The following is a 9,535-nucleotide window of genomic DNA, read 5'->3' as shown; positions in this document are numbered from 1 at the left end:
TATATGAGAAGGGAACATTAACTCTGCTTTGGAATTGAGTAATATCTGTATTGGTTATCTGAGGATTATAACTAAGAATATTCTTGATGGTGGTTGAAAAAGCATGAAGTTTTCGTGCAATGAGAAGAACAAACTCAATTCTACAAAAATAAATCCAACGTCTCAGACTCATTTCCCAAACCCCAAACAACTAAATTATAAACGCCAACACAAAATCTCACCTTATATTCCACAGAGGTCTTTGAAGGCTCCAGAAGTCAAATCATATAAAGATCTTGGGCAGTTTAGGTTAAACAAAAACAGTGGATATATCTGAGATCTACTTTGCTGCTCAATGTCAGAAACACTGTCAGAACTCATCGCTATGTTATTAGGTAATTTATGTATTGGTCCTTTGGAAACAAATCTTGAATAGATATCTGCATTACGAGGGTCAAGGAAAACAAAAACACCGTAAAAAACAAGCATCCAATATAGTAAAAGTTAACCGAAGTTTAGTTTTCTGTTTTCTTTGGTCAAAAAAATATACTGAAATAAGTGGATACAGAAATATTGAAGGACCTGCAAATTAAACAGTGGTATTTCGGGAAATTAAAAAGTGTAGAAAAGATAAACTTATCACATCTCTTATCCATCAATTTGGGCCGGCATACCTTCTCTGTGTAAATATCAGGACCTGAGATGTATCCTTAGAGCTTGAATGAACCATCGCTTGCATTCAATTTATTAAGGGAACTCAGATGAATCCCAAATCCACTGGACAATAGCGGCAATGGGGATGGAGAAGGTGCAAAGCAGTCATCCTCACGGCATGCAAATGAAATCTAAGAAACCAGATAGGAAATATCCTTAGCTGGTATAGCAGAGACAGACCTTTCAATATCAACAATTTTGAAGCAGACATTGGGATGCACAAGGGCAATTCTTAGCAGAGACTCTTCAGAGAATGCAAGGCCCTCTTTGGGCTTCCAGATTATATATGCAAACCAAACGATCATTCAGGACAGAGTATAGCTTTAGAAGTAAAGTAAGTAAATCAATATTTTTTATTTGTTTGAATTGTGAGAAAACTAGAAATACTTGGAGTACATTTGCTTCCTTGGAACTGGTTGGTTGTAAAATACATCACGAACAATGACTGCAAAGAGAAAAATCCCAACAAAGTTCTTTATTAGCAAACAACAGTCAACTCTGTCAACTCTGTATCAGATAGGCAATTAATTGTTGTACCAACATCTTGTCTACAATAATCAATTCCAAGGTACAAACAAAAAAAGGTGCAATGCCAAAATACGAATCTCAAAAAAAGTAGAAGGCCGTGTAGTTTCACCAAAAAGGTGATTTAGTAACACAAAAAAAATTGAACTTTGCAATGCCAAAATACGAATCTCAAAAGCTTTGAAACCCAGCATGGCTGCAAGCATCAGTTTGCCTATGAGCCATCAGCAGGTATGGTTTACCTTCTTTTGACTCCCCATCGCGTGTGCTTGTGCACTCCCCTTGAGCTTGTAATTTGCTAATTCAGATGTTAACAAGTTTCATTTTCACACTTGGCCTGACGAGAGGAATATCAGGTCGTGTGAGTAACTAATAATATATTTTATTGAGATAATATCAGAAAGACACCTAACCTCCCAAGAAATTTGATAACATTACCTTACATCAGAGAATACACTGTCACCAGTACTTGGGGTGGAAGATTGATCACATTGATGGGATGACATCCATGGAAGCTCTGACCAGATAGCTTCTGCAGAATGATGCAGTCTCCTTACAGCTCTAATTAGTTGCACACATTTCCTGTCATTATTGACTATTAACACAAACAAGCACTAAAGGAAAAATTACCTGGCATGAGTGGCTCATCATGAACTGTCTTTATTATTTCTTGCTGCCTTTCGTGAAGACTCACTTGAGGCAAAGAACTGCTTCTTGCTATCGTAAAATGGAAGAGCTGTATGACTTCTTCTACTCTTCTTCTTCCTTATAAGCTCATCTGTTTTACCTCAATTTCCAACATCAATCCATTTATGCGAGTCCCAATCCACCTTAGAGCATAGCTTGTGGTATCAAATAATTCTTAAGATTTTCTTGTCTACAGTTGTCAATTCCAAGGTACAAACACTTGCTATCCTGTAAACAATGGCAAAAACAAAGACCAGGTTAGTAGTTTTATACCTATACTACCAACTAAATCTCAAAAGAACTTTACCTTCAAAACCTTTCGATATCCATTTGGCATCCCATGAGTTTTAGTAACAATTTCCAACAAAGAAAGGTCAGAAATAGAGCTCAAAGCCTCTCCTTTAAAGTCAAAGCTTGCTGGGAAAGCATGCATAACATCTGAATAGCAGTATTTTGATGTCGCTGGTGTAAAGGAAGCATACAAAACAATAGTTAATTAAACTGGCCAAACAAAAAGGAAGTATGATAGAAGATGAAAGAAACATGCACATATGTTGGTCTCCATAAGCTGGGCTAAAAGTACCTAAGCACAAATATGTATGTTCCAGCTCAACTTCAGCTAGAATAAGTAATCAAATCATCTCTACATACAGAAGTGATCAACAAAAATTATATTTCATCCCCCCTCCCCCCTTTTTCTTTTGGGGAGGCGGTACAGGTATGTAAAGTATTTTAATGCACATGAAGAACCAGGAAAGCTATGTACATGAACGTCTTGCAATAAAACAAAATAAAAGTGTAAGCATCAATATTTTGTGGTGTGTAGCCATACAATTTTGCCCAATTACAAATAAAAAACCACAACAATAAATAAAACATCTGTGAAAAGATACTAATGAACACAAATGATCAAACAGCCTATAAGTTGAGTATTGTATGCAATTCTATAGATTACAACAATCATTCAATTACGAACATCATAGTTGTCAGGCAAAAGAAACTATGTACAGCAGTATCAATACAATAAAAAAGATGATGTCAGTTCAACATTTTGCAAAAAGATCACCAAATCTTTTTCCCATCAGCACCAATCCATCTTGTGAAACACCAGATCCTTCAAAAGAAAGTACAACTTCAGATGATCCTTCAAAAGAAAGTACAACTTCAGATGATCCTTCAAAAGAAAGTACAACTTCAGATGATCCTTCAAAAGAAAGTACAACTTCAGATGATCCTTCAAAAGAAAGTACAACTTCAGATGATCCTTCAAAAGAAAGTACAACTTCAGATGATCCTTCAAAAGAAAGTACAACTTCAGATGATCCTTCAAAAGAAAGTACAACTTCAGATGATCCTTCAAAAGAAAGTACAACTTCAGATGATCCTTCAAAAGAAAGTACAACTTCAGATGATCCTTCAAAAGAAAGTACAACTTCAGATGATCCTTCAAAAGAAAGTACAACTTCAGATGATCCTTCAAAAGAAAGTACAACTTCAGATGATCCTTCAAAAGAAAGTACAACTTCAGATGATCCTTCAAAAGAAAGTACAACTTCAGATGATCCTTCAAAAGAAAGTACAACTTCAGATGATCCTTCAAAAGAAAGTACAACTTCAGATGATCCTTCAAAAGAAAGTACAACTTCAGATGATCCTTCAAAAGAAAGTACAACTTCAGATGATCCTTCAAAAGAAAGTACAACTTCAGATGATCCTTCAAAAGAAAGTACAACTTCAGATGATCCTTCAAAAGAAAGTACAACTTCAGATGATCCTTCAAAAGAAAGTACAACTTCAGATGATCCTTCAAAAGAAAGTACAACTTCAGATGATCCTTCAAAAGAAAGTACAACTTCAGATGATCCTTCAAAAGAAAGTACAACTTCAGATGATCCTTCAAAAGAAAGTACAACTTCAGATGATCCTTCAAAAGAAAGTACAACTTCAGATGATCCTTCAAAAGAAAGTACAACTTCAGATGATCCTTCAAAAGAAAGTACAACTTCAGATGATCCTTCAAAAGAAAGTACAACTTCAGATGATCCTTCAAAAGAAAGTACAACTTCAGATGATCCTTCAAAAGAAAGTACAGCTTCAGATAATGAGGTAATATAATAAATTGAGCAGAACTTTCTCCACATCAAATGCATTAGATCAATGTCAAAGAAACTACACTTACCATCGTCATCCACCTTAACATAGCAGGTTTCAAGCCTATAGCAACATATACCTGGTGGAAACAGGGTTAAGTTCAAACTAGGAGTAAACTACATATAACTTATAAGAATGACAAACATAAAAAGAACAGTCCTACAAGGAAGTAAATCTCATGGAAACAGGAAATAGTGTTGTGATATAAGAATATTCATTTGGAAAATAAAATTACTTATGACATTAGAATGGAGAACCATACTAAGAGGAGAAAAGTATATCAATTATCATATATAGCATATGCCCTCTTAATCAGAAGTAGCAAACCAAGGAATATAAGAATTCATTGAAAAGCCTCACCGATCACTGCCTTTTGTGCAACTACTCTAAGCGATTAAACTTGCATTAAAGTACGACTTGCCATATTCTTAGCAGCCCACCTCTATTGACCCTCAAAACATTAAAAAAATCAGAAAACATATACTTCCCCATTCTCTTACTTGACACAATTTTCAACTTTTAAGGAACAATCAAAATCAAAAAGTTTAGACCAAGTTCATTTCTAAGAAGATAAAAACTCAAGACCATGCAAAAGAAAATGACCACTGAGGGTGTATACGGAAGTCTGTCCCATCGAGTGCCTTCGTTCAAAATACTACAAATCACAATTTCTTATAATTAAACTGCTTTCACAATTTCTTATAATTACACTGCTTTCACAATTTCTTATAATTAAACTGCTTGTTTTTTTTAGAGTTGTGCAAGTGGGGCCTTCAACAAGAAAAACTTCACATCTTTCCATTCAATGGCTTCATAATTCAATTATAATAAAACCAATAACAACACTACGAGTATCTATCGTGACTTCAAAATTCAAATATATAAAATGTTCACCTCCATGCGGCGACCACTTTCATCTTTGCCAATGAAAGAAAGGCCAGCATCTTTAAATTGCTGCACCGTATCAGGATTCACCTACATAACACATGATAAAGTTTGAGCATGCATCCCTTACTAAAGATATCACATCTTATGGTCCACCTATAATTATTAAACCAGTCCACCTAGATGAGAAATAGATACACTACAGTTCCAAATTTAAAGAAAAACAGCGTTGAACCTCATATTTATGATGATGCCTCTCATCTGGAGAGCTCCGGGGCAAATCAGAGAAAGATATAGTTTAGCCACTTGGTAATATCAATAGGAGAAGTCCTCCAGAATGGCTTCAGATCAAGATACAGCCAATGCAGTGAGGATGAAGGAAAGGAAGTACTTACAGTTTTGCAGATTTAGAATCTTTGACTTGAAAATATGTTCTTCTTGATCCAAGACACATGGTACCTCTCATATGCGCTTTTGAACCCTGTGAACATGGTCTACAGATTAATATAGCCACCATTAAAATGAGACCTCAAACACATGAAGATCATGAGGGAAATTTATGATGAAGGAGAAGTATCAGAACTTAACTTCCGGCATAAAAATTACCCAAGGATTGTCGGTGTTGGGATCAAACTCTGTACTGTTCACATCTTGCAACCCAAGAATGGATCTAGCATACTCGATAACAACAATTTGCATGCCTAGACATATGCCCAGCCACCCAGGTAAGGAATCCAGTTTTCACGGGCATATTTGGCAGCAAGTATTTTACCCTCCACACATCTATCACCAAATCCTCTAGGAACTAATACAGCTTCCACCCCTATTTACAGATGACTCTGTCAGACATCACAAGAGTACATAAGATTAAGTAGGGGTACTAGAAAAGATGACTTATCACATCTCTTTATCCATCAATTTAGGCCTGTTTACCTTCACCGTGTAAACATCAGGACCTAAGATGTATCCTGAGAGCAAGAATGAACCGTCCTCACTGAACAAATTGTTAAGGGAACTCAAAGGGATGCCAAACCCACTGGACAATAGCGGCAACAGAGAAGGAGAAGCACGTGTGCAAAGTAGGTCATCCTCACTGCACACAAACTTACAACATCTAAAAAGCCAGACAGGAAATATCCTTAAGTTAGCTGGTAAAACAAAGACGGATCTTTCAATATCAACAATTTTGAAAGGCGGCTCTTAGGCAAGACTCTTACAGAGAATGCAAGACCTTCAAAAGAAAGTACAACTTCAGATGAATGTCAAATACATTAGATCAATGTCAAAGAAACTTTTACTTACCATTGTCATCCACCTTAACATAGCAGGTCCCAATGCCTATAGAAACATATACCTGGTGGAAACTGGGTTAAGTTCAAACAAGGAGTACACTACTTATAAGAATAACAAACATAAAAAGAAATATCCTACGAGGAAGTTAATCTCATGGAAAAAAGAAATAATGTTGTGAAATAAGAATTATTCATTTTGATTTTTTTTTACATATGATACTAGAATGGAGTATCATACACTAAGAGGAGAAAAGGTATATAAATTTTCATAGAAAGCATATGCCCTCGTAATCAGAAGTAGCAAACAAAGGAACATAAGAATTCATTGAAGAACCTCACCGATCACTGCCTCTGCCATATTCTCAGCAGCCCACCTCTATTCATCCTCAAAACATTTACAAAATCAGAAAACGTATAATTCCCCATTCTCTTACTTGACACAATTTTCAACTTTTAAGAAACAATCAAATTCAAAAGTCTAGACCATGTTCATTTCAAAGAAGATAAGAAGTCTAGATCATGTAAAAGAAAATGACTACAGGGGGTGTATACAGAAGTCTGTCCATTCGAGTGTCTTCATTTAAAATACTACAAATCACGACTTTTTATAATTAAACTACTTTTTTTAGAGTTTTGCGAGTGGGGCCTTCAACAAGAAAAACTCCACATCTTTCCATTCAATGGCTTCATAATTCAATTATAATAAAACCAATAACAACACTACGAGTATCTATCATGACTTCAAAATTCAATTAGATAAAAGGTTCACCTCCATGCGACGACCACTTTCATCTTTGCCAGTGAAAGAAAGGCCAGCATCTTCAAATTGCTGCACCATATCAGTATTCACCTACATAGCACATGATAAAGTTTTAGCATTCATCCCTTATTAAAGATATCACATCTTATGGTCCACATAGAATTATTAAACCAGTCCACCTAGATGAGAAATAGTTAAACCACAGTTCCAAATTTAAAGAAATAAAAATGTTGAACCTCATATCTATGACGGTGCCTCTCATCTAGATAGCTCTAGTTGCCAAATCAGAGAAAAGATATGTTTTAGCTACTTGGTAATATCAATAGGAGAAGTCCTCCAGAATGACTTCAGATCAAGATACAGCCAATGCAGTGAGGATGGAGGAAAGGAAGTACTTACAGTTTTGCAGATTTAGAATCTTTGACTTGAAAATACGTTCTTCTTGATCCAAGACACATGTTACCTCTCATATGCGCTTTTAACCCTGTGAACATGATCTACAGATTAATATAGCCACTACTAAAATGAGACCTCAAACACATGAAGATCATGAGGGAAATTCATGATGAAGGAGAAGTATCCGAACTTAACTTCCGGAGGGAAATTCATGATGAAGGAGAAGTATCAACTTCTCCAATTTTCCAGAAGCAGGTGCAAAATGTATTTGGGGTTTACGGTTTTAATTGGACATTGTCACCAAAACAGTTAATAGCAGTAATCCGGTGGTGTGTGGCGTACTCTAATATCCTCCAGTAGCGTATGAAGAATATATTGGCATTGCAAATGTCACCCGTCTTCCTAAAAGAGTAAAAACAAATTCTTGAACACACACTCTGGGAGAATAACAACCTAATTTATTGAAAAAAGAAAAGATTTCTTGAATTTTCTTTGATATTTACAATGCCAATACATTCTTTCTGAAGATATTTAAGAATACGTGTAAATTCAAAAAAGACAACAAGTTCTTGATTTATTTTTCTTAAAAAGAAGCATGCAACTGCAAGAATTCCAAGAAAAACCTGACAGTAGCAATTCTCCAATTTTCCTTTTTTCTTTCTTAATGGATGGAAGAAGCAGATAACATCGACGGCAAAACTGATTTGTGGTTTAGGGTTCTGATCGGACATCAATCCGGTGGCGCACTCTAAGATGCGCCGGTAGCGACTGTGTATATGATGGTGACGACTGACTTGTGACTGGTGAGTGTATTTTATAGCGTTCGATCACGCGAAAAAATAAAATGCACGCGGAAAAAACAAATACAAAATATATATTTATTTACTTTTAAAAAAAGAAGTGTTTATTCCATTGCTAACTAAAAATAAATAAAATATTTCATTGTACATTGATAATGTGAAATTTCTAAAAGAGCAACTTACAAAAATGACTATATTTATAGAGTTATGAAAAAATTTAATAGCTAAAAGTATGTTATTTATAAAAAAAATGACATATTTTATGTCTTTTTCTAGCTGTATTTTTGTATATGTTTTTCATTTTTCTATTTATACATTGATACAATTTTATTTACTATGAACTAATAAGGAAAATGTATTAATTGTACAAATTCAAATTGGTATCTCTATTTATAAAACTTAATGTATTAATATATCAAACAAGGTAAAGTATAACAATTTAGTATGAACACAACAATTTGAAAAATAGATACACTATTGTTAGACAAAAAAATGAATACACTAATACGGTATATGTATAATACGGTATACATATGAATATATTGTTGTTAAACAAAAGACAATAGACAACCCAAAAACAAGAAAAATGGGAAATAATAGAATAGGTAGGTATCAAAGTGTGTAAGTATTCAATTGAAAAGGCCAACAAACGGCAATCTCATTTTGGTCAAGTTTTTTGTGTAATAATTAAGGTTTGGTGTTAACTGAGGTATTTATTTATAAAAATATAGTATTAATGTATCTAACTATACTTGTATTGCCTAATCAACCTTTTTCAAATTGGATATATTACTTATGTGTCAATATTATAATACAAGTATTTATGTATATAAGTATTCTATTGTATACAATTTTGACAATCACACAAACATCAATCCTTTTTTGCTCATGTTCTTCATGTACTACTTATATATATAGAGAGAGAGAGCCATTGCAATGGGGAAACACATAATTGTTCAATCGAAACCCTATAAAAATAGATGAAAATATGGATGATTATAAATATAATCTTCATAAAAATGAGGGAAAAATTCAATTAGAAGATGTCTGATGAATTCAAATCACAAAAATTGCTCCTAGAATCATCAAAAGGATCTTATATTTGAAAGAAATTGGGGAAAAAATTAATATTTAATAACTTTTCTGATTATTTGTATATAATTAACTTTGCTATTAATTGTGTAGTTATATCCCATATAACATTAAAAAAAAACTGTAGCTATTCATTTTAAATATATATTAATATTTGCCATATTCTATAATTTTTCCCTAAAAGATAAATAAACCGTAACTTGTGGTTCAAAAATTTAAACATTACTTATAAAATTATACATTAATGTTATAAT

The 9,535-nt window shown here is 33.9% G+C and overlaps 1 long non-coding RNA gene across 1 annotated transcript; it reads right to left on the bottom strand.

The window, feature by feature from the left end:
- Positions 1-90: 90 nt before the first annotated feature.
- On the bottom strand, positions 91-8,224 carry LOC102592641 (uncharacterized). The gene is made up of 16 exons (XR_001475388.1): positions 8,013-8,224; positions 7,393-7,791; positions 7,003-7,083; positions 6,244-6,295; positions 5,875-6,055; positions 5,530-5,780; positions 5,337-5,422; positions 4,951-5,031; positions 4,085-4,135; positions 2,213-3,049; positions 1,849-2,133; positions 1,657-1,750; positions 654-1,555; positions 546-561; positions 222-419; positions 91-140 (listed from the first exon to the last, which is right to left on the bottom strand). It is a non-coding gene; the product is annotated as an uncharacterized lncRNA (long non-coding RNA).
- Positions 8,225-9,535: the final 1,311 nt, after the last annotated feature.

This window comes from Solanum tuberosum, unplaced genomic scaffold (genome assembly GCF_000226075.1).
Source record: "Solanum tuberosum cultivar DM 1-3 516 R44 unplaced genomic scaffold, SolTub_3.0 scf00363, whole genome shotgun sequence".
NCBI classification, from domain to species: Eukaryota; Viridiplantae; Streptophyta; class Magnoliopsida; order Solanales; family Solanaceae; genus Solanum; species Solanum tuberosum.
This window is presented reverse-complemented; position numbering and strand designations above follow the sequence as displayed.